Raw genomic sequence first — 24,855 nt, forward strand, 5'->3', positions numbered from 1 at the left:
TAAATGGATGAGTGTAAGGGTAGTGCCTGTTTCATTTGGTGAGTGCATGGATAGTATCTGTGTGATTGGATGAATGCATGGGGACTGCCTTGATCACTGCATGTGCAAAAAGAACAATTGATGGACAGAATGCAGAACAATGTCATACATTCACCCCAGTACAGAGATCTGGGCCTAAATCCATTGTTTTTTTGCTCACCATGCCATAACAGTTTGGACCCAGCCATATGCAAATCAGTCTTGACCCTGTGCCCAATGGGAACAGTCCAGCCCGAACTGCCAGGACAGGTCCTCCCTAGACTGGAAACAAGCATCCTAAGACCGGTTTTGGGCTTTCAGCCCTCATCAGCCATGATAGCTTTACTCCAGTGTCATGGAGAGCACGGGACCCACGTCTGAGCATACCCGTCCCACTCGGGGTGACAAATGCAAAAAGAACAATTGATGGACAGAATGCAGAACAATGTCATACATTCGCCCCAGAACAGAGATCTGGGCGTAAATCTATTTTTTTTGCTCACCGTGCCATACCAGTTTGTATCCAGCCATATGCAAATCAGTCTTGACCCAGTGCCAAATAAGAACAGTCCAGCCTGAACTTCCAGGCCAGGTCCTTCCTGGACTGTAAACAAGCATTCTGGGACCGGTTTCAGGCTTTCAGCCCTAATCAGCCAGGATAGCTTGACTCCAGTGGCATGGAGAGCACGGGACCCACGTCTGGGCATACCCGTCCCACTTGGGGTGAAAAATGCAAAAAGAACAATTGATGGACAGAATGCAGAACAATGTCATACATTCACCCCAATACAGAGATCTGGGCCTAAATTCATCGTTTTTTTTCTCTCCATGCCATACCAGTTTGGACCAAGCCATATGCAAATCAGTCTTGACCTGGTGCCTAATGGGAACACTCCAGCCCGAACTGCCAGGCCAGGTTCTCCTTGGACTGGAAACAAGCATCCTAGGACCGTTTTGGGACTTTCAGCCCTCATCAGTCAGGATAGCTTGACTCCAGTGGCATGGAGAGTACGCAACCCACGTCCGAGCATACCCATCCCACTCGGGTTAACAAATGCAAAAAGAACAATTGATGGACAGAATGCAGAACAATTTCATACACTCACTGCAGTACAGAGATCTGGGCCTAAATCCAGCGTTTTTTTGCTCACCATGCCATACCAGTTTGGACCCAGCCATATGCAAATTAGTCTTGACCCTGTGCTCAAGGGGAACAGTCCAGCCCGAACTGGCAGGCCAGGTCCTCCCTAGACTGGAAACAAGCATCCTAGCACCGGTTTTGGGCTTTCAGCCCTCATCAGCCAGGATAGCTTGAATCCAGTGGCATGGAGAGCACAGGACCCACGTCTGGGCATACCGTCCCATTCGGGCTGAAAAATGCAAAAAGAACAATTGATGGACAGAATGCAGAACAATGTCATACATTCACCCCAGTTCAGAGATCTGGGCCTAAATCCATTGATTTTTGCTCACCATGCCATACCAGTTTGGACCCATCCATATGCAAATCAGTCTTGACCCTGTCCCCAATGGGAACAGTTCAGTGCGAACTGCCAGGCCAGGTCCTCCCTGGACTAGAAATAAGCATTCTAGTATCAGTTTCTTGCTTTCAGGCCTCATCAGCCAGTATAGCTTCACTCCAGTGGCATGGTAAGCACGTGACCCACGTCCGGGCATACCCATCCCACTTGGGGTGACAAACGCAAAAAGAACAATTGATGGACAGAATGCAGAATAATGTCATACATTCACCCTAGTACAGAGATCTGGGCCAAAAGCCGTCATTTGTTTTGCTCACCATGCCATACTAGTTTGGACCCAGCCATATGTAAATCAGTCTTGACCCTGTGCCCAATGGGAACAGTCCAGCCCTAACTGCCTGGCCAGGTCGTCCCTGGACTGGAAACAAGCATCCGAGGACCGGTTTCGGGCTTTTCAGCCCTCATCAGCCAGGATAGCTTGACTCCAGTGGCATTTAGAGCACATTCGGTCTGGACTGTTCCCATAAGGCACAGGGTCAAGACTGATTTGCATATGGCTGGGTCTAAACTGGGGTAGCATGGTGAGCAAAATAATGATGGATTTAACCCATATTTCTTTACTGGTGGTGAATGTATAATTTATTTAGCATTCCATCCATCATTTGTTTGTGTAGCACTTTTCAACCACAGTGGGTTGGGTATGCCCAGACGTGGGCCCCTTGCTCACTGCCACTGGATTCATGAAGGGTAATACCAAGAAACCGGTCCCAAGATGCTTGTTTCTGTTCCAGGGAGGACCTGGCTTGGCAGTTCGGTCTGGACTGTTCCCATGAGGCTCAGGGTCAAGACTGATTTGCATATGGCTGGGCCTAAACTGGGGTGGCATGGTGAGCAAAAGAATGATGGATTTAACACAGATCTCTTGACTGGGGGTGAATGTATGATTTATTCAGCATTTTGTCCATCATTTGTCTGCGTAGCCCTTTTTTACTCTAAGTGGGTTGGGTATGCCCAGATGTGGGTCCCTTGCTCACTGTGCCACTGGATTCAAGCTAGCATGGCTGATGAAAGGTAGTTCCCAGAAACCCATCCCAGGATGCTTGTTTCTGGTCCACAGAGGACCTGACTTGGCAGTTCAGTCTGGACTGTTCCCATGAGGCACCGGGTCAAGACTGATTTGAATATGTCTGGGTCTAAACTGGGGTGGCATGGTGAGCAACAGAACAATGGATTTAACCCAGATCTCTTGACTGGGGGTGAATGTATGATTTATTCAGCATTCCATCCTTAATTTGTTTGCATAGCACATTGATCACTGCATGGGCATCGATGAGTGCATGGATAGTTGCTGGATGGATGGGTGAGTGCAAGAGCAGTGTCTGGGTCATTCAATGAGTGCATGCCTAGTGCCTGAGTGAATGTGTGTGTGTATGGGTACTGCATGAGTGAATGGTTCAGTTGATGCATAGTGTATGAGTGGTTGGATGAGTGCATGGGTAGTGACTGGCTAAATATATGAGTGCATGAGTACTGCCTGAGTGAATGCATGAGTGCATGGGTAGTGACTGAGTGAATGTTTGCGTACAAGCATAGTGCCTGAGTGATTGGATGACTCAATGGGTAGTGCATGAGTGAATGGATTAGTGCAAGGTAGTGTGTGGCTCATCGAGTGAGTACTTGGGTAGTGCCTGGGTGATTGGATGAATTCATGCTCTGTGCATGAGTAAATGTATGAGCGGATGAGAAGTGTCTTAGTGAATAGTTGAGTACAGGGAAATTGCACGGGTGATTGAATGAGTACATGGATAGATAGTACCTGGTTAACTACATGAGCATATGGGTAGTCCATGGGTGATTCGATAAGTGCATGCATAGTGCCTGTTTGGTTCCATGAGTGCATGGGTAGTTCCTGGGTAATTCCATACGTGCAAAGGTAGTGCCTGGGTGAATAGAGCAGTGCATGGGTAATGCCTGGGTGATTGAATGAGAGCATCATCAGTGTCTGGATGATTGGATGGATGTATGCATAGTGCCTGAATAAATGAATTAGTGCAAGGATAGTGTTTGCATGATTGGATGAGTGCATGTGTTGTACTGTATTCAGTAGATTCTATCTATTTAATCTTATATCTTAAAATACTTCTTCAAGTGTCAAATTTTTAAATATAACAAAAAACTGTTTCCATGTCCACCTGTCCTGCATAAGGAAGTGAAAGTAATGCATACATCTTCTTGTACAGAAATTTTGTATTCTAATATGTGTAGGCTTCTACATGTATTCTGACATGTGTTGTACATCTGTTGACTCTAACTTCAAAACTATATTGTTTATCATACAGGTGCACACATCTTATCAGTTGTACTGAGTCTTTAAAGCAAACATCTGTTATCTATGTCTATGTCTGAAAAATCCTCGGCTAGAGATATCAATACACGCCTGTCATGCATAATGAGGAGTAAATAACTTGGGAAGCAGCGTTTACATTGTATGCGGTACAACACATGTGATTACAGTGCACTTGTTATAATGACTGTGTTGTTACAACACTAACCATCACAACACAAATTGTTTCTATGACTTGCTGTAGGAGGTGCTCTAAACTAAGGAATAGTATAATTTACTATTCCAACACCTTCCCTACTGTTGCGCACTCTGGAGTTGAAATAGTAAATTATACTATTCCTGAGTCCAGCACACCCCCTACAGCACGTTGCAGAAACAACTTGTGATGTAAAGTTATACGTGGTAACAACACGGTTGTTGTAATGACCTTGTTGTAATCGCATGCATTGTACCGTGTGCGATGTAACATCGCATATTCAAATAACTTGCAATAAAAGCACTTTTATTGGTTTATGCACTTTTGTAAAAAGTAAATGTGATACTGCTCCTTCAGCTTAGTATGGATATTATATTATGTATTCTTACCTTTCAAGTAATTTAGATACATCATTCATTAAAAGGATATTTTAGAGTAGTATTATCCTATACAGCATTAAAATAGTTTTCAAATTTCAACAGTAGCCACTATAAAGTTCAAACATATTTTTTTTATTTAATGATAATATATTAGAACAATTACAATATTATGTTTTTGAGAACATCACCGTAATTAAGAATGACATGACGTTCTCACGTTTCCTTTTTTGTTGTTCACAGATTCCACTTAAGTTCACCATACACAGTTAATTCAATGTAGCATCATCATTGAACAGCAGAGAAGTATATCTATCAAAATGATTGTAGAAAAAAACAAATCAGTGTACAACATCATTATCAATATTGTGTAGGTATGCATTTTCCTATCTACAGTTTGTTAATCACGTCCTTCATCTACATTAACTGCATTATTTTTCTGAAATATATTTCACAAAATGTATAACCCTATTTACATGTGGTAAAATATAGAGACCAAATATATAAACTATTTGCATTTAAACTCAATTTTCCACAAGTAATATCAATTTTGGCAAATAATAATTAGTACACTAAATATAAACAGTAATACTTTGCAGTGCTCTCTACTCTCTGTTGACATCTTCCCCAACAGGCGGAATGATGTACTCAATATTTTGGCTGCAGAAATAACATATAAGAACTTAGTAGTTGTAAAGGCAATCTAAGTTTGAATTCCAGGTGGGCATCATTAAAAAGTGTCCATCCCTTGTTACATTTTAAATGAACAGTATAGTGTCCAAATATTGTTGTTGGTCCATCTTGAAAACCAATAGCCACTATTGTAAACGTTCTTCCTGAAGTAGATACTTGACTTCCTTTAAAATACATAATTTTTGTATCCAATTTTCTTCCATTTGCTCTACAACATTGTAACATTAAAATTAGGTATTTTCTGAATCGTTCTATATGTCATGTAGACAACATTTGTGATCTACAATGTGAACAAGTCATATCCTGATTTGCTGTTTTTATCAATTTGTGAAAAGGTACTGATATGCAGTCTTGAACTGTTAACTATAGGAATTGTTCTGCTTGTATTTGAGTGGTAGAAGTAACTGAACACTCTTAACAGTTATGCTTCCATCTGTGACTTAGTCCAAATAAGTTTTCAATGTGTAATCCTTCATGTTCTAACACTCCAAACTTGAGCATTAAAAGTTCTTGTGCATGTTGTATGTTGAGAGTAAATGTCAATGAACCAGCACATATGTCTAACAGATGCCAAATGCCAGAAGCAGTATGCATTTTACTTCTGTCACTTACCAATTTCTTTTTCTTTACACTTTCAACTTTCTCTTCAGTTGTTTTCTTGTTTTGAACCTCAGTTGCATTTTTGACGTATTTCCATTTTGAACATACTACACGTTTCTCATAAATGGGATATTCACCTAAATCAGGAGCATAAAGTCTTCTTAAACAATTGTACTCTCTTACACAATGTATATCAGCACTAATATTTTTCTCATCAAAATATATCAAATACAAGCCAGACAATGTTCTTACTAGAGACAATGCAACGTATGCCATTCCCTCTTTGAACACAGTACTTGCAAATTTTCACAACAGCTCAGTCTATACTTAAAACTTGAGGATTTATTAATAGTTACTGCATATGCTAGAGAAAGAGGAAACTGTTGCCTGCGAACATACAAGTCTTTCACAAGCAAAAAACGCACAACACAGTGCCCAATCTGTCTTACCTCATTTTTCTGATCAAATTTTCTGATCACAAATTCTATTCCATGGCTATTTTGAAAATGTACAAAATCAACAACTTTTCCCATTGCTCCATTATTCTTCTACATTCAAACTATGCAGCAAAGGCAAGATGGCGGCTGTGTGAAAACTGCGGGCGCCGCTCGTCCAGTGTTTCCCTCTTCCCTACCTGAAATCTTCCACCGAACCATCCAACAAATAAACCCCCACTCTCGATGGGTAGCGGTTACTGGATTTGCCTGTTAGCAGTGCGGAGGTGCAACTTGGTTGGGACAGTGAAACAGCAGAAACGTACCTGTTTTACCTGGATGTTCACCGGCAAGCTGCTGAAAGTTAATCCAAGGGGACTCACGGCGGTGGCGCTGGCTCAAGCAGGATCAGCTGAGGAAAGTAACACCATGCGGCCTAAACAGCTCAAACGGGACAAACTTGAGAGAACCGCTACGATCGGCGGTACAGTGGAGACAGCAGCCGTGCGGGCTGCTTCGAGGAAAACAGTGAATGAGGCTAAAATCGGGACGCCACTTCTGTGGCTGGACCAAATGATGGGGAACTCCCGAAAAACAAGATGCGGGAGCGGGATGTACCGGGTGTAAGCATCGGGACTACTAAACAACGGATAATTCCTGGAATTTTCTCCGTACTGGGAAAACCTTCCAACAAATTGAGGAATGCTGGGAAGGAGACACCCTCAGCACTTGAGAAAAAACAACCTGGAGACACTGGGACGCCTGAAACAAATGTCACTACAGAGAGCGTTGATGCTGTGAGTATTAACAGTATTAACAATTCTAATCCCTCTAATGTGGTTGAACAAACTGACCCCGAATTAATACAAACAGATTGGGCGGATGCTGAAGCTGTAGTTAATACGGGGGTAAATGATCTCACTGATAATGACAAGGATGCTAATAAACTTGGAACTTTGGCTGGGGTAATGCACATGACAGACAACACAGCCGTATCCTCTAAAATACTGCCAATTACCACAATAGAGGAAGGCTTACGTACACCAGAATATGTAGAAAAATTCTTCTCTCTGAATGAGGACTCAGAATTGTCTAATTTGAGTGATATTTCAGAACTTGAGAACTCCGGGACTGACTCTGATAGCCCCCCTTCTAACCCCAGCACACAAAAGACTTCCCTGTTTAACTAAACGAAGGAAAAGATCTAAAAATCATGGAACAGTCAATGAGTCTGGTCAATCAGGATCTGATCATAGCCAGCTCAAATGGGATTATTCAACTACCGAGCTAATGGTCGAAAAAGGTGGACCCAGCAAACACGATAATGATATTGGGAATATAAAAATAATCGAAAAGCCTGACAATGTAAGTAAGACTCCCCCATCAATTACTTTGATTTACGCTACCCTAAAACAAATACAAGATGAGGCAAAAGTAGAACATAAACATGCTCATCATGCCACAAAAAAATTACAGGGTGCAATACGTAAAGTTAACAAATCCTGTACTGAGATTTCAGAGAGAGCAACTGTTTTGGAGGAACGTGTGGTGGCTCTAGAAACTGGTGACGAGATATCGACTCTGCAAATCCACTTAAATGAATCACAAATGACTGACGTTATGTGGAAACTTGAAGCTTTTGAAAACCGCCAGTGTCGCAACAATTTAAGACTTCTTGGCATTCTGGAATTTGCTGAGGGGAACGATATCAGAAGCTTTGTCCTACGTTTAATGAAAGAGGGCTTCCCTGGAATTGGACAGTGGAATTGGGAGAAGGAAATTCAGTGCGTCCACCGCTACCCTCTTATGCTTAAAAAGAAATATGACTCTAACAATTCTAATGATAAACCAAGAGACATTTTAATCTTTTTGGTAAATTTTTACTGCGTCAGGCAGTATTTGATAAAGCTAGGCCTGAATCACGATGCTTCTGCCAGAGTACTGTAGAGAGAAGGTGGAAACTCAGCCAGCTAATCTCTCCCTTCCAAAAAAGGGGTGCAGATTCCTTCCTTCTCAGCCCAGCAAGAGTCAACATTATTTATAAAGGCACCACAAGAATATTCACCTCTGAAATTCAAGCCCAAGACTATTTGAATGAAATTTCCAAGATAAAAGCCTCTACAGGCTCTGAGGGGTGGAGGGGTAGAGGAATAAGGAATGATTAGTGGGTGTTTTTTTTTTTTGGTATGATAAAAATCTTCTTTTCTTTTCTCCTTCTCTTCTTTTTTCAAGCAAGGGGTCTCTTTATAGGATTATAGGATTATACAGGATTATACAGGATCCAGCTAAAGGGATTTTGGTACTTGGTGTACTTAGCGCTGATAAGGGGGTTTATGGAAGGGGTAGGGGAGATTTATTCTTTTTTGTTTTTGTCCCTCTTAAAGGGACAATCTGGACGGGCGGCGGGGGTGCAATTTCAAGCAGGAGGCATCGCGAGGGTCCTTGAACCTTTCTTGCCCTGGGGTAGAAAGGTTGGGGTACTTTAGGGGGGCACCTTTGTGTGTGATGTTGAAGATGTCAGAACTAGCAGGTTTTGTGATGATTAAGATGGAAAATGGAAAGGAAAGCAGAATGGATAAATTATATATATATATATATTTTTTTTTTAAGAAATGGTGTTAAATAAATTAAGGATTGCCTCAATTAATATTTGTGGCTTGAATAATCCCTTGAAGAAATGCAGGATTAATATAGAAATACAATACTTGAAAGCAGATATAATTTGTCTTCAAGAGACCCACATCGAGGCTAGTAGATCTAAGATTAACGAATTAGAAGGGTATCATTTAGTTTCGGCCACCACTCAAGGGTCTCGTACTAGAGGGGTAGCAATTATGGCAAAATAGAACTTAGGCCTACGGTTTTTACGCTCTAAATCCAATCCATATGGCAGATGGGTTATTACTCAATGTTGTATTGAGGGCTATGTTCTAACATTATGTTCTATATATGGGTCGGTATTAGACGATACAACTTTATTTTATTGGTTAAGTATTGAATTAGTAGGCTGGCCTCTACCCGTTATTATCTGTGGGGATGCCAATATTAATCTAAGTGATCAAATTGGGGTAATTGGGGGAAATTCTTACATGGGACGTAAACCTAAAGTTTCTAAAGCAATCTCGATCCTATGTAAGATCCACGGCCTTTCAGATATATGGTCTAAGCTGAATAGTCAGGACGTGGGATATACTTTTTTCTCTGACCCTCATCAGACTCATACCAGACTCGATTACTTTTTTGTATCACAAGAGATATTAATAAAATCATATATTCAGAAATACCTACGGGTGATGGCAGACCACAACCCATTAGTCGTAGAGGTTGCGGTTCAGACAAGAAGACGTCCCATTTCCCGTTGGACGTTTAATAGAGCATTGATGTACGAAGATGAATATCTGCAACATATGAGGGAGTGGATTCCTCGATTTTTAGAAGAGAATAGGGGAAGTGCCACTGTCGAGATAATTTGGGACACATTGAAAGCTGGGATTAGAGGGAAATCAACTAGTTGTGGATGGACTGCTCAATCAAAAGAGAAAAAACTTTTACGAGATCAATATCAAAGATTGAGTATAGCTGAAACACAATTAGCTCAAGCTATCTCTAGTAACCAAGTAATAGAACAAGCACAAAATAGAGTTGCTACCACTAAATCTGCCATTACAGAAGCATCAGCAATTAAAGCAGCAGGGAAATACACTGCTTGGTGCTCAAGATTATATGAAAGCGGGGAAAAGGCGGGCCATGTACTGGTGATGCGTGCGTGACAACGCACTATGCATGGCAACATTTTATTAATGGAAAACGCAGAGAAAGGGTAGGTTACTGAACCCGGCGAGATCCGTGCTGCTAAGATATTGGCAGTTTGCTTGGTGACTATAATTAAGCGATTGGTATCACCAACACAACATGGGTTTGTACCCGGACAAAGTACAATCGAACATATTCAATGAGTCATTACTTTGTTGGACGTTGCAGGTATCACAGGATACCCTATCGGACTTATTCTGCTGGATATGGAAAAAGCGTTCGATAGGGTCTCCTGGCCTTTTTTATGGGCAACATTAAAATATAGAGGAATAAGGGAGAAATATATTACAGCTTTAAATTCAATGTATCGTAGCCCCACTGGCCGTATTTCCATCATGGGGGAGATGACGGAACCAATTCTTATTGGCAGAGGGACTCGGCAGGATTGCCCCTGCTCACCCTTATTGTTCACGGTTTATATAGACCCTGTGATTAGAATAAAAGAAGCCAATAATCTGATAGCCAGAATTCAGAGTATTGGGGGAAATACCAAAATATTGGCTTACGCTGACAATCTTGCCATAATTTCCTCCAATCCTGTGATGGCTGTAAAGGAAATTGAGAAAGAAGCAGACTTCTTTGGGAAACTCTCTGGCTATCGACTAAATCAAAATAAAACACAGATCTTTATAGGTAATGGTGTTCAACTAAATGATATACGTGTGGCTCAAAAAGCGGTTTATTTGGGGATAGAAATTACGGCAGATGTCTAAAAAATTGTAGATAATAACCTAAACCCCTTTCCTGTCAAATTTAAAACCGAATTTGCCCGCCTAGAGAATTTGAAGCTCACTATGGTAGGCAGATATAATATTATTAAAATGATTTTCTTTCCAAAGATTTTATATTTTTTAAGGGCCATACCTTTGTCTATCAACAATATATGGTTGAACACAATGAATTAACTTTTCTCTAGATTTATTTGGTCAAATTGTCGCCCCCGCAGAGCATTTAGATGACTAACTCTACCTAGGGATAGAGGTGGATGGACCGTACCTAATCTCCAATTATATCATTGGGCTGCGATATTACAAAACATGGAGATAATGCTTAATGAAAAAAATGACCTAATATGGGATAACTCCTCTGTCTCTGTCTCTATTTTTGAAATGATTCCGGGGTCTGAAGCTAAGGGGTATCTTTTGCGACACATTTATTTTAACTATTACAAACGGGTGAAGTTTAAAACTCTAATATGTTCATATAAGGTGTGGACCTCAGTCCGTAAGAAACTGGAACTTGGACGTTTCAATGCATATAACCCTTTATATAAGAATAATCTCCTTCCTTATATTTTTAATGATGGGTAGATGATGCAATGGTATGACCAAGGAATACGAACAATTGGAGATCTTACAAATGGGTTGGATTTATTATTGTTTTATACTATAAGGGATTAATTTGGGCTAGACAATTGGCAATTTTTTTAATATCTCCAATTAAGAGATTTTTTGATAAAAAAATTCGGAGGACCCTCTGGTTTCCTTTAAGTACAGGTAATGGAGATACTATTTAAAAATTCAAGTACGTTGGGGGGGAATATACAAACTGCTAATTGATTTAATGCCCGATGATATGACTAAACGTGTGGACCGATGGCAAATCTTGTTAGAGATTGAATCCGGGGATGCAGAGGATTCACTATTTATGGCTCAGACATCATTTATGGCTACAAACTTACAACTTCAATGCTTCAAAACATGGTTTAATCTGTATATAACACCTTCTAAGATTGCCAAATGGGGTAGAGAAGCTGGGTCTACCTGTCTGCGCTGTCAATACCCAGCAGCAGATCTTGTTCATATGTTTGCAACATGCCCTAGACTGGATATCTTGAGATGTAGTGTCAGAAGTTTGCTAGCAAGTATACTTGGCGAGGAAATAGATCTTAGTCCTCAATTGATTGTATTAGGGATAGGAGACCCCCTTTCTCAGAATCCAAATCGTACTTTCCTAGTTGTTGCCTTTACAGTCCTTAGGCTATGTATAGCCACTCACTGGCTTGACCCTATCCCTCCAACCGGCCAACAGTGGCTAGGAAGGCTTTTATCAATATATAGATTTGAAAAAGACATATATGAAAGAAAAGGGTGTAAATTGAAAACAAAAGGACTAGCCATCTGGGCTCCCTTGATGAATTGGATCTCTCTGAATGAATAATAATGAAATGTTTCTTTCTGTTCAATATTCTGCTCATACCTTTCTTTTGCTCTTTTTTGTCTTTATCTTTTTTTGTACAAATGGATGTAAATATCTGGCATCTATATTATATATATTTTGGTTGTGGGTGGAGGAGGGGAGGGCGGGGGAGTGTGAATTAATCAGGAATTCTTTGTTGTTTTATTGGATTTGGATACAATTGTGAAAATACTAATAAAGAACATTTTTTAAAAAATGTAGCAACATTACTTGACAGTTTTTACATACATTTAAAGTATTTTCTAATCCTGCAGTTTTAGTTACAGACTTTTCCAAAGAATTCAATTTAGCCTTTTGTTTCTCTGTAAGAAGAATTGTCACTCCCTGGTGTTCGATTTTGTCAACAGCCTTAATTTCCACAATTTCTTGTTTTTCCCTTTTGAGAAGTTGTTGATTAAATGTAGAACACTCTTGCAGTGTAGGCATTAGACAAACTACAGACTAGTTTTATGCAAGCATATTGTACATTACTTCAGCTGCTGGTTCTCCAGTTGTAAACAAGTTCCTTAGTAGTTGGCTTTCTAAAGCTTGTTTTCCATGATCTGTTAAGACACCAATTCTTACGTGTTTAACAGTATTTCCATAACGTTCATCACTTGCTTGTTGCATATTCTTAAAAAGTTATTTACATTCAAAGTGTAACCAAATATTTACATTTCCAATACTTCCCAAAGATTTTCTTGTGTCATCATGGAAAAGATTTTTAGAATGGGTTATCTTTTTATGATAGTAAGTCTCCATATACAAATCAATGTTTTCTTCCAAACAGAACATCGTAATCTTTTTTTAAATCTGTTGCATTCTCAAGTGTACAAAGGCAAACATAACGTTTGAGACCATGCTCACCTCATCAATAATTAAAAGTGTAATTTTCTTCAGTACTCTTGAGGCTTCATAACAAGCTTCTCCAGATAGCTTCTGATATTCCAATTTATTATCACGTTCAACACGCAGCATAAGCAACCCATGCAAAGTAATACCTTTAATGCTATGTGCTGCTAATCCAGTTGGAGCTCTAATGATACAAGATACATGATCTTCTGTAGTTTTATGTAGATAACTGGTCAAACTTTAATTAAGAAACTTTTTCCTGTTGCAGCTTGACCACTGATGTACAAAATAGTTTTTTTTCGTACAGGAATCCATGTTGTAACTGCTATTTCACTTGTACATTTATTTATTTCTGTTCAATATTTAGATGTTCTTCTAACTTTTCCTACTGAATAATATCCTGTTGTGCTTGCTGCATTGCACTTTCTACCTCATTCATGGCTAATGCTGCTTCATTTTCAATAATTGGTTGTCCCAGTGGATCTTGACTCATTAGACCAGAACTTTGACTGCTTTGTGAACTTTCTCAAGCTATTTCAGCTGCAATAGTCATTTCTTGTTGAATCTCATCATTTAACATTTGTAGATAGGTTGGGAAAAATGTGCACTGAATGCTGTATTTAGTTGCATTAAAGGAATCTTCATAACAGTCAAGATCTTCAAGTAATTCTATTTCTATTCTATGAAGTGCTAAATTGAAGAATTATCTCTTATCTGGAATTTCACAACTGGGTTTTCTAGGATTAATAAGACTTCCCTTGGCATGTTTGACTAAACATCCATCACATCCAATTACTGCACATTTCTCTTCTTTTATATTTTCTCTAACATTCTTTTTAAACTTATAATGTTGAAGTATTTCATACAGACATAGGTTTTCAAGATATGGACTCCTTTTGGGATAGTATGTATCTAACATATTCATTTTAGCATTATCAGTACTTTCTGGTTCATACCTTGCTAAGTTTTTGATTTCTTGCAAATATTTCTATACTCTATTTTGTGTGGAGGTAAGACCTCGACTTACCCAAATGATTCCTCTTGACTTTGAATATAAACTGGCTGAGCTCAAACGATCCGAACATTCATAGGATCCAATCTCTCTGTGGGAAACATTTTCAAGCTGAAACTGTACAATTTTTTGCTAAGACTCTTCTCTGCTGAAATTTCTTCCTACATTTCTTTCATCTCTGTCGTTTCAGATTTGGTAATAAATGACGTAACATAGCGAGCAACAGCAATTGAATTATCTGCAACGTACTGAATATCCATGTTTGCATTTCACATTTTCAAAATAACTGGATTGTAGTCATTAATGTACTTTGAAACTTCTGCTCTTTTAAAGTTGTATGTATTTTTGGGAGATTTTCAAGTTATTGTATGTCTTACTGCTGACAAAAACTATTTACTCCCAGTGTGGAAATTATAGCACATCAATGACTTTGACCTTGTTGTCTCAGGCTCTTTTCTCCTCCATCTCTTGGAATGGCACATGTAGCATACTGTTCGATGAAACACAAAACAGTTTCATCACTATCTGTTCCAATTATGGTGCATTCCTTATCCATAATAGCATGTGTATATGAGGAGCTCCTCTGGCTTGCTACTCTTTCAGCCAAAAGAAATCTGTTACCTCTCCAAGTGGTGGAGTTAACAATATCATAGCTTGAAACCTATGGTTAACCCCTTCAGTGCTCATGACGGCCGGGAGCCATCATGAGACACGGTGGGCATGTTCTCATGATGGCTCTCGGCCACCATGACACATGGCCCTGGAAATCCCTCTGGTGCGGGCACCAGAGGGATTCCCTTTACACCCTAAGAGCCTCGGGAGCTGTGGAAGAGCTTCTCCAGCTCCCGAGGCCCCCCCCTGGTTTCCCTGAAATGACAATCCGCATGCACGTTGGGCTGTCGTCATTTCAGTGAAACCGAAACTGAAATGAGCCAAGAGGCTCATTTCAGTTTCCCTTTCTACGTGCTCAGGGGGCTGTCTCAGCCCCCTCAGCATGTAGAAGGATGACAGAGGTATCGCTGGAAAGGGGAGAGTGGATCCCTGCTTGGGGATTGCCCTAGGAGGGCTATCCCCAAGCAGGGATCCACCCACTAGACACCAGGGAGGGGGGAGCGGCCCCTTGGGCAAGGGCCTTTCCTCCCCCAAATAAATTTGGCACAATTTAGTCTTTTTGCCCCCCGGGGGGGCAATAAGGCCATTAGATACCAGGTATTTTATTAGCATATAAAAATAAGGGTGCGGGCTGCCCAAAATGGGCATGCCAATGCCCCCCCACAATCATTACAGCCTTTCTGCCCCCCTGGGGGGCAGATGGGGATAGTAACCCCCAAACTGCCCCCTGGGGGGGCAAAAAGCCCACTAGACACCAGGGATTTTCTTTTGGCATATTTAAATTAGGGTGGAGGCTGCCCAAAATGGGCATACCAATGCCCCCACCCCTGGGATGCAGATGGGGGCAGTAGCCCCCAATCTGCCCCGGGGGGCAAAAAGCCCACTAGATGCCAGGAATTCCTTTTAGCTTATACGAATTAGGGTGGGGGCTGCCCAAAATGGGCATGCCCATGCCCCACTCCGCAAACATAACAGCCATTCTGCCCCCCCCAGGGGGGTAGTAAGCCCACTAAATGCCAGGGATTTTTTTTTGCACAATTTGTTTTAGGGTGGGGGCTGCCCAAAATGGGCATGACAATACCCCACCCCACCCCCAGAGAAATTCCAGTCTTTCTGCCCCCTGGAGGGTTGATGGGGCAGTGGCCCCTGATCTGCCCCCTGGGGGGGCAGAAAACTCACTAGGCATCAGTGATTATGTAGGCTTTTTTTATGCATGGGGTGGGGGCTGCACAAAATGGTCATACCGATGCCCTCACCCCCACATAAAATAGCCATAGTCTTTCTGCCCCCCTTGGGGGCATAGCGGGGCAAACCCGCCACCCCCGACCCCCCTCCCAGGGAGGCAGAAAGCCTACTAGGCTCTGACTTTTTTTTACCAATGTGCCTACCTGTGGATTTTGGGGCCTAACGCAGCTGGCAAGTAGGGAAACCTAGCAAACTTGTAAATTTTTTAGAACTAGACACCAAGGGGAATCAGGATGGGGTGACTTCTCTGGCTCTCACCAGGTTCTGCTTCTCAGAATCCCATGCAAACCTCAAACTTGATTTAAAAAAACCCCACATTGTCCTCACAATTCTGTTGTGGGAAAGTTCTGGAATCTGCGTGGATCCACACATTTCCTTCTACACGGCATTCCCCCAGGTCTCACAATAAAAATGGTACCTTATTCGTGTGGGTGGGTCAAGTTGGGTGGGTCAAGTACCCATGACAGGCAAGGGCCCAAAACCTAGTGAGGCGACAATAAAATTAACTATCACAAGCCAACCTGGTTTTCAAGGGGGGTCCCATGAGTTTTTGGCCCCGGGCTCGGCGGCCATCTAGGGAAACCTACCAAACTCACACATTTCTGAAAACTAGACACCCGGGGGATTCCAGGGAGTTATGGCTTGAATGGATCCCCCAACATTTTCTTACCCAGAATCCCCTGCACACCTCAAATTTAGCTGAAAGAATCACTTTTTCCACACATTTTTGTGTGCGAAAGTTGTGGTGTCACCGGGCTGGCACAAATTTCCTACCACCCAGCATTCCCCCAGGTCTCCCGATAAAAATGGTGCCTCACTCGTGTGGGTACCCGCAACAGGCAAGGGCCCAAAACGTATTGAGGCAATATCAAAATTGCCCATCTCAAAATGACCTGGTTTCGCAAAGGGGGTCACCTGGGGTTTTGGCCACGTGCTCGGCAGCCATCTAGGGAAACGTTCAAAACTCACACATTTCTGAAAACTAAACACCCAGGGGATTCCAGGGAGGTATGGCTTGCATGGATTCCCCAAAGTTTCCTTACCCAGAATCCCCTGCAAACCTCAAATTTACTTTTTCTGCACATTTTGGGTGGGAAAGTTGTGGCGTCACCGGGCTGACACAAATATCCGACCACCCAGAATTCCCCGGGTCTCCCGATAAAAATGGTGCCTCACTCGTGTGGGAGGCCCAAATACACATGACAGGCAAGGGCCCAAAACGTATTGAGGCAACATTAAAATTGCCTCTCTCAAAACGACCTGGTTTTGCAAGGGGGGTCACCTGGGTTTTTGGCCCTGTGCTCGGTGGCCATCCAGGGAAACCTACCAAACCCACACTTTTCTGAAATCTAGACACTCGGGGGATTCCAGGGAGGTATGGGAGGCATGGATCCCCCACGTTTCCTTACCCAGAATCCCCTGAAAACCTCAATTTTAGCTGAAAAAATCACTTTTGTCACACATGCTTTTGTGGGAAAGTGTGGCATCACTGGGCTGAAATTTCCTACCACCCAGTGTCTCCCGATAAAAATGGTGCCTCAGTCGTTTGGGAGGCCCCAGTACCCACGACAGGCAAGGGCCCAAAACGTATTCAGGCAACATCAAAATTGCCTATCACAAATAGATTTTTTCAGCTAAATTTGAGGTTTGCAGGGGATTCTGGGTAAGGAAACGTTGGGGGATCCATGCAAGCCATACCTCCCTAGAATCCCCCAGGTGTCTAGTTTTCAAAAATGGTTTGCTTGGTTTCCCTAGGTGCCGGCAGAGCTAGGGTTCAAAAACTACATCTAGTGACTTTGTTAAAAAAAAGTGTCATTTTTCACTGTGAAATTGTGGTGTGTCCACTTTGCGTTTTGCGCTGTTTCCTGTCGTGGGCACTAGGCCTACCCACACAAGTGAGGTACCATTTTTCTCGGAAGACTTTGGGGAACGCGGGGTGGGTGGAAATTTGTAGATCCACGCAGTGTGAGGAAAATGAGGTTTTTTTGGACAATTTTGTAGGTTTGCAAGGGATTCTGGGTAAAAGAACCTTGTGAGAGGCAGTCAAGTCACCCCATCCTGGAGTCCCCTGGGTATCTAGGTTTAAAAATGTATAGGTTTTCTAGGTTTCTCTAGGTGCCGGCAGAGCTAGGGTTAAAAAACTACAGCTAGGCAGTTTGCTAAAAAGGGTCATTTTTCACTGTGAAATTGTGGTGTGTCCATGTCGCGTTTTGCACTGTTTTCTGTCGCAGGCATTAGGCCTACCCACACAAGTGAGGCACCATTTTTCTCAGAAGACTTTTGGGAATGTGGGGTGGGTGGACATTTGTGGATCCAAGCAGATTCCAGAACTTTCCACCACAGAAATATGAGGAAAATTTAGTTTTTTTGACAATTTTATTGGTTTGCAAGGGATTCTGGGTAACAGAACCTGGTGAGAGGCAGTCAGGTCACCCCATCCTGGATTCCCCATGGTATCTACTTGTTTTTTAAATGTATAGGTTTGCTAGGTTTCCCAGGTGCCCGCAGAGCTAGGGTTCAAAAAGCACAGCTAGGCACTGTGCCAAAAAAGGGTCATTTTTCACTGTGAAATTGTGGTGTGTCCATGTTGCCTTTTGCGCCATTTCATGTCACGGGCACTAGGCCTACCCATGCAAGTGAGCTACCATTTTTCTTGAAAGACTTTTGGAAACGCGGGGTGGGTGGAAATTTGTGGATCCATGCAGATTCCAGAGCTTTCCTCCACAAAAATGTGAGGAAAATATGGTTTTTTGACACTTTTTTAGGTTTGCAAGGGATTCTGGGTAACAGAACCTGATGGGAGTCAGTCAAGTCACCCCATCCTAGATTTCCCTGCATCTCTAATTTTCAAAAATGCATATGTTTGCTAGGGTTCTCTAGGTGCCAGCAGAGCTAGGGTTCAAAAACTACAGCTATGCACTTTGCCAAAAAAGGGTAATTTTTCACTCTGAAATTGTGGTGTGTCCACTTTGCATTTTGCGCCATTTCCTGTCATGGGCACTAGGTCTACCCATGCAAATGAGGTACTATTTTCTCAGAAGACTTTAGAAAATTCGGGTTGAGTGGAAATTTGTGGATCCACGTATATTCCAGAACTTTCCACCACAGAAATGTGAGGAAAATGCGTTTTTTTTACATTTGTTTAGTTTTGCAAGGGATTCTGGGTAACAGAACCTGGTGAGAGCCAGTCAAGTCACCCCATCCAGGATTCCCCTGGCTGTCTAGTTTTCCAAAATGTATAGGTTTGCTAGGTTTCCATATGTGCCGGCAGAGCTACGGTTAAAAAACTACAGCTAGGCACTTTGCAAAAAAAGGGTAATTTTTCATTGTGAAAATGTGGTTTGTTCACATTGTGTTTTGAGCCGTTTCCTATTGTTGGCACTATGCCTACCCACACAAGTGAGGTACCATTTTTATCGGGAGACTTAGGGTAATTTAGAGTTGTAAAGCAACTGTTATTACCTATTGACTTTCGATGCATTTCTGCCTTCCAAATGAAAGACAATGTGTAAAAAAAAAGTAATTTTGAAAAATGATCAATAATTCTCATGCTAGTATGAGTATTCCCATTTTCGGAAATGTGCAAATATCTACTGTTTCTAAACTCTATATTTTGTTCCCATTTCAGAAATACATAGGTGTCTTTCATACTGATTTTTCCATGTATACATTTTCCTAGAAAAATTGCTATATACCTGGTAAATAATAAAAAACCATTGCAAGTCGCTGCTCAGTTTTTGGCTCTGGGTTCGTCGGGTTCTTGCTGAACCTACAAGTCCTATATATCCCCACAACCAGTAACATCCAGCGGATGTAACGGTATATTGCTTTCAAAGAGCTGTCATAATTAGAAGAAGTTACGTGTGAAAAAGTTTGACACAAAAGGCTGGTTTTTTCAACTAATTTTCAATTTTTCCCATATTTAACTGTTAGTTTCTATAAAGAAACCTTGAAGGATCTACACAAATGACCCCATGCAGAATTCAGAATATTGTCTACTTTTCAAAAATATATAGCTTTCCAGGATCCAGTGTTGCTTTCATACCCATGTCTACCATTAACTGGAAGGAGGTTAAAAGTACCAAAAATAGGCTATGTCTCAGGAAAATGCCAAAACTGAGTAAAAATGTTTGGTTTTCTGACAAACATCTGTCATTCCCTAAAAGATGGGAAAATGGTGATTTCAGCCCCACAAACCCTTTTTTTAATACCATTTATAGGAAAAAACCCAGACGCTTTTATTTGAATCGCTTTTTTTCCCCAAAAACAAAATGTAGCTGTATTTTGGCTTATTTCTGGGTCCCCTCAAGGGGAATCCACAAACCCTGGGTACCTTTAGAATCCCCAGGATGTTGGAAGAAAAGGATGCAAATTTGGCATGGATACCTTATGTGGTCAAAAAGTTATAGGGGCCTAAGCGCTAACTACCCCAAATAGCTAAAAAAGGCTTAGCACTGGGGGGGAAGGCCAAGCAGCGACGGGGTTAAAATACCTGCACACATTTACACAATCCAAGGAACAGATTTCTCCAGCTGTCTTCAATTCAATGTTTTTAACATTTGAATTTGCTTCATAGAAATTCAAGTAAAACTTCCCACGCAATTCAGCGCAGCTAAGTGTTAAAACCTTGTAAGTTTATCTAACTGGCATATGCATCAAAGCTTTTTGCGATTGCAAACGGCGCGATTCGCAAAAATCAGCCGTTTGCGATCACAAAATTCGCTTTTGCGATGCATCAAGGGTCAAGGCCCACGCAATTTGAGAATTCGCAACATTTGCGAGCAGATCAATTTCAGGGGTGCAACAGGGTGTCCTTTTGACACCCTTGCCCCCTTGAAATTGCATGAGCAATTTGCGAGTACCAATTGGTACTCGCAAATTGCGCTTGCAATTTCCCATTAATTCCTATGGGCCTACAGGCCCATAGGAATGAATAGGAAGCTATTCCTTATTTCCGACTCGCTATTTGCGACTCGCAAATAAGGAATGTGTAGGAATCGCTATTATCATAGGGATTCCTACATGTATAAGATTTTGCAAGTCCTTAATTGCGAATCCTTAATATTCGCAATTAAGGACTCGCAAAATCCTAGCATGATGCATGTGCCCGCTAGTTTTTTACCATGCATTAAAGTTAAACCATGATGACAATGCCAATATTCATTGGTACCACGATGGCAAGCCATCGAATTAATTAACTGCGATTCTAAATTTTCATCTCTTTGTTTAACTTTTTCCGTAAACTCTTTTGCAGAAACGTGGTGAAGATGAACTCCTGTTTTTAATATGTGGTTTCTTGTTGATCAGTATTCTGAAGCTGGAATCCGTACAGCTTGATCATCAAATTATCCACCTTCTCCAGTGGGGAATAAGTGTGGAAAACAATGAGCTTCTAAACTTTTTTGCCATATGCTCATGATAATTCGATTAGCTTCTTTCATGTGAAATAATTCAATACTGTTTCCTATTATTTCTTTTTATTGCAGAGGATATATTGTATAATTTTCATAAATCTCTTCAGTCCTGAACTTATCCACTTTTTTTTAATTTGGCCACTTGAAATTACTGTTTCATCTTGTAAGCATATTACCTCTTCATCAACATTTACATTCATATAATAAATATTATTCTGTACCAGGTATAATGTAGCCTTTTGAATTTTATTAACATCTACAATCTCTTGCCAAATTTTTTGACTCATTGTTGGTACACCATTTACTAGAATAACTACTGGCTCATTTTCCTCTCTGTCTACACCAACAGTTGCAAAGTTTTTCTTAAAATCAAAAGTTAAGTACACAACTCTTCCTGTGAGACCTTTTTGTAAATCTGTTGGTGGCAGCTTACATGTTTTAGGTTCCATACGAACTATGGCCTGAAATGGGTGGACAGATTGAATAAGAATAGACTCTTATGTATTTAAATCTGCCAGTTCCTGAGGAATAGGTACCAATTCTACATTGGTTTGTACTGCTCTAGTTGGCATTTTGTTTTCTTCTAATTTGTCGGAACAGTATTTACAAATAACCTGATCAATACCTAATTCAAACTGAACTTATACCAACAAATAAACACCAAATTGCTGCCACTTATCATTATTTTGTTTTTCACTTTTTAAATATAAATCAACAATCCTAGTTTGAGTTCTATTGAGTTTACATGGATCTATTCCCTGTAACATCTTAATCTTCTGTTTAACACTTTTTTTGGTCTATCCTCGTAAAAACAATCATGAGAAGTCAATAGATTCCTGTTGAAAACCGCAAATACTGCTACAATCCCACTTATACGCATGAGCATGTGTACGCCTCCCTTGGACTTCTTCAGCTATTGCTTCTTCCACATTCCTAGCACCATTTTTTCATTCGGAAAGGGAGAACCATCTTTCATCTCACTGCATCAACCACTAGTATCAGCTACATGTAGTAATGTTTTCTGTTGAAAATAGCTTTCTTCATTAAAGAAAGGCTGAGTACTGGAAGTGTGCTTCCATTCATCAGTAAAAGTTTTTAAAAAAGTACTTCTATTAACCAGACTTTTTCTTCTGTTTTTGACCTTCATAAAGACTATTGTTTTATCCAATGTTCTCATTCTTTTCAGTATAAATTTAAATATTTTTTGCTTCATTTCAAAAGCTTTATCTACTACAATTTCAATCTCTTCTTTTCTTTTGAGCTACTGATCTTTCAAAATATTTTTTACAATCGTTTAATAAATTTTGTACTACTCTACTTCTACACATTCTTTTTCGTATGTCCTTATGTTTGTTTAGCCTTCTTGTTACATGCATTGGTTTCCCATGAAATGATTTTGTTGTAAAATCTCCATTTGTGTTTTGCTTCTCAGTTTTTCTAAAACTTTTGTTTTTCTTTTTAACATTTTTGACTTTTTTCAAAGTCTGTTTAATTGTTTTAAGAAACTGCTTAGTTCTCTTACCAGAAGTCTTTTTGTCCTGTGTAACATTTTTTGCTTCATTGAATTTCCTCTTTTCACTTTTCTTGAAGTTGTACTGTTTTCTTTCTTGTCTTCTCTTGATCTTTTCCTGCCACCCTCAATTTGTTTCCTAATAAAACTAAATATCTAATAAACAAATATAAGTTTTAATAGTTTGTTAAATAATTGTATAGTTTAGAAATAATTATATATTAATATGCATAATAATGAATAAGCAGTTGCTTTCCATTACATTGGAAATCTCTCCATAACAGCTAAATATGTAGGATATCATAATTTATACATTAGCAAACCTGTCACAAGAGCAGTTAAACCTTTAAAGAGTAAAATGGGAAGGATTGCTGTTTTAAATGTGGCTGGGCCCAGCATTCTGAGCAGTTGGTGAAAAGTGAAGCTGCAAGAGAAAAGTGAGCTTTAAGACATGTTGGCAGAGGGATTAGTGATTAGGGTACTTTGTATGAGTCTGTTGAAAGGTACACTTGAAGTCGGCCAGATAAATATTCCCTTACAGCTTCTCTTGCTGTTGTAACTCTCACCATATTTCTAACTTATGTGAAGCAGAGTTTGCTATGGCATGGCGGGAGAAGTGCTACCGCCATGCCATAGCAAACTGCAATGTTCCGGGGCTGTGCACCATGGGACATTGCTAGAGCCGGCTTTGGGGGTGGTGGTACCCAGGGCCTTGACGGCTCCCTCCCATCTTTCTAATAGCCCCGAGGAGGTAGTGGTCCAACGGACTTCCGCATTTAATTGATGGGATGTGGTGGTCTCCGGGGCAGTGTGGAGGGTCTTGAGCCACCTACACTTCTTTCTTAATTTTAGCCCGGGTAGGTAGCAGTCCCCGGGGCTACGGATTTCATTTTACAAAAAAGCGAGAAGGCAAATAAGGGATGCAGAAAGGAATAATTTCCATTTGCTGGCTGTTGTGTTAAAACAAAGGTTCAAAATGAAATGTACAAAGCTGAAATTGCATATGGGGCCAACAGAACATTTTTTTGCGCAATGGGAGATGAATACAGACATGGTTGCTTGGCGTAGAACATTGGAGTAATATTTGAATAACGCTACTCACCTGAAGTTACTTTTCCCATGCGTGCTCTCAACAGGAAATATGGCCTGCCTTTTAAATACCACGTGGGCATTTTTAAATAGAGAGACTTTTCCCGTGACCAAGGCTTGCTGAGCTGAAACGCGTAGGGATTGTGAGCCTCTTGCCTGCATGTTTCATGGAATAAACCTGTTTGTACACACAGCCTGCGCCAGTGTACTTTTTTCTAAGAACAAAGGAGAAGGTGTGGGTGTTTATATATCTGAAAGCTTCGTTCCGAAACACTGGCCGCACTGCTCAGGTCTGGGGCTCCTAACGAAGCAACAGTTGGTGAAGATATATATATATATATATATACATATATATATTTGCAGAAAAAAACATAGGTTTCATTGGTGTCATAGTTAGCTGGCCATTTCACTCGTACAAAACCATAGAAATTCCCCCGTTATAGTTAGTTCTGCTAACTATAACTTGCACACCCACAATGCACTTCTGATGATGTCACATATTGCATCATTCATGACATGGTCAGTGACATCACTGATGACATCACTGATGACATCTCAAATGACATCACTGATGACATCACTGATGACATCAAACAGTGAATGTGGTTTAGTTTGAAATTTAAATATGTATTATATATATACCAATCTGTATTGAAGATTGAGTTGATATATAACTGTCTGGATGGAGGATTTAGTAGCTGTCTGACTGTTTAAGTGTGTAATTAAAAGTGTCTCACTTAATACATGGATTAGTAACTAAACTGTGTGAATGTGTGCATCACTGTCTCTGTTGTTGTATAACATGCTGCATCAGTTGGTCACTAACTACATGAGTGTGTATATTAGTTATTGATTAGTTGGGTGAGTATTTGTATTGGACACTGAGTTTGTGTGTGGTTGGATGGGGTGTGTGTAACTCTATGCATAGATGTGTGAATGGTTGATTGACTAGGTCTATAGGTTTAAGAGTGCATGTGGAAACAGTTG

General features: G+C 40.7%; 1 long non-coding RNA gene across 1 annotated transcript in view; it reads left to right on the top strand.

Moving 5' to 3' along the window:
- LOC146806011 (uncharacterized) overlaps positions 1–24,855 on the top strand; it is a 487,650-nt gene that overhangs the window by 62,878 nt on the left and 399,917 nt on the right. The window contains exon 3 of the long non-coding RNA XR_014967954.1: positions 4,660–4,790. This is a non-coding gene — a long non-coding RNA (uncharacterized LOC146806011). The remainder of the gene's footprint in view (positions 1–4,659; positions 4,791–24,855) is intronic.

The sequence above is a fragment of the Triturus cristatus genome, chromosome 8, assembly GCF_964204655.1.
Source record: "Triturus cristatus chromosome 8, aTriCri1.1, whole genome shotgun sequence".
NCBI lineage: Eukaryota > Metazoa > Chordata > Amphibia > Caudata > Salamandridae > Triturus > Triturus cristatus.